The sequence below is a fragment of the Montipora capricornis genome, chromosome 10, assembly GCF_036669925.1.
Source record: "Montipora capricornis isolate CH-2021 chromosome 10, ASM3666992v2, whole genome shotgun sequence".
NCBI lineage: Eukaryota > Metazoa > Cnidaria > Anthozoa > Scleractinia > Acroporidae > Montipora > Montipora capricornis.
The window spans coordinates 23766719-23768388 of NC_090892.1; the positions used below are offsets into that span (position 1 = coordinate 23766719).

Sequence of the window (1670 nt, forward strand, 5' to 3'; positions counted from 1 at the left end):
CTTAAACACATGGAAGTGTGTCTTGCTAGAGGTACCCTAATTTTGCCGCTATGGAAGTCGTCGTTCTTCTGGAACGTCTGCGCAACAGATGGTGTGCACTGGAGCAGATTCGTCATTGACTGGGTCTACTTACCCAAGTTCCAGGGATTATTTGTCAAAGGGAAAGCCCGTAATTCCCTTTTTGGCACCAAACCCCTTGATTTTGATGTTGTTGCTCTGCGAGTCGACTTTCGCCATCCTAGGCCCCCCTTATGTCGTGAGGGGTTTTGCACTTTGCCTTATGGAAAGTGTGACTCTTGTAATTAGATGTTACTCTAGTTTGGTTTTTATACGGCTTTGCGTGAGCTGCCTGTTGGTTTTCATGTAGGCTATTGTTTGGTCCCACCGCGTGGTGTGATACTTTCCATGCAGTAAAGGGTTTATTTATTCGTTACATTTGTGTTTGTTTATTCCTGCCATTTTCCCCGTCTCTTGTCTGTTTGTTATTATTTCTGCTATTGGTTTTTCTCAGTATTTCTCACCTATTTTTGTATCTTCTAGATATCTTCCAATCCGGTTTTTGGGACTTTGATCAGGACGCTCTGCCTAACGGTCCCGTGCAGGGGTTAGCTGACAGGCTGAAGACGACAGTACTGTCCTCGAAGGCCATCAGTACATCATTGCTGTACTACCGTGCTTACCGCAAGTGGAAGCAATTCGCCATTAGTATGTTTGACGGGAATGTTTTCCCCGCTAAACCCTTTCATGTTGCATTGTACTTACAACACCTTATCGAGCAATCCCATTCCCCTAGTGTAATTGATTCTGCCTTTTATGGCATAAAGTGGGCTCATAGTATGGCTGGTATCCCTTCTCCCACGGATAACCCTATTGTCGAGGCCACCAGGTCTGCTTCAAAAAGGCTTCTTGGTACTGCTATCGTTAACCGCAAGGAGCCCGTTTCATCTAGTGTGATTCATGACATCATTAGCCGTTCTAACCTTGACAACCCTGTTGAGCTGCGCAATATTACCTTGTATATTTTGTCATTTGCCGGTTTCTTCAGGTTCGACGATGTTTCCAGGATAAGGAGGAATGACGTTTTCTTTAATGAGGGATTCGTGGTTATTAAAGTCCCCAAAAGTAAGAACGACCAGCTTCGTCGAGGAGACGAGGTAGTTATTTCCGAGCTTCCTAGTGGTGCGTGTCCTGTCAAGCTCCTTAAAAGGTATCTCTCGAAATTTCAAATTCCTCCAGATTCCAGGGATCTGATTTTTAGACCCATTTCCAAGGGAAAGGGTTCTTGTAAGTTGATAGCCCCCGATAGGCCTATTAGTTACAGTACTATGAGGGAAGCTTTCAGGCGGGATTTGAAGGCCATTGGGGCCGACCCTTCCAAGTTCGGGCTGCACTCTCTGCGTTCAGGTGGCGCGACTATGGCAGCTAACAGTGGTGTCAGTGACAGAGTGTTTCAGCGACACGGTCGCTGGAAGTCCGTGCAAGCCAAAGACACATATGTTGACGACGGCCTTGATCAAAGGCTTTCTGTTTCCAAATTCCTCGGGCTCTAAGCCATGTAAGCTAATAGTGTCTATTTATCTTGCCTTTTGCCCAATTCTTTGTCACTCTAGATAGGGGTTGTTCTCGCCAGGCCCTCCCAAAATAAACTTATTTGGTTCAGTGATGCTGTG

General features: G+C 45.9%; 1 pseudogene; it reads left to right on the forward strand.

Annotated features, from left to right (window-relative positions):
- LOC138021560 (DNA ligase 1-like) overlaps positions 1–1470 on the forward strand; it is a 3981-nt pseudogene extending 2511 nt beyond the window's left edge.
- The last annotated feature ends 200 nt before the right edge of the window (positions 1471–1670 follow it).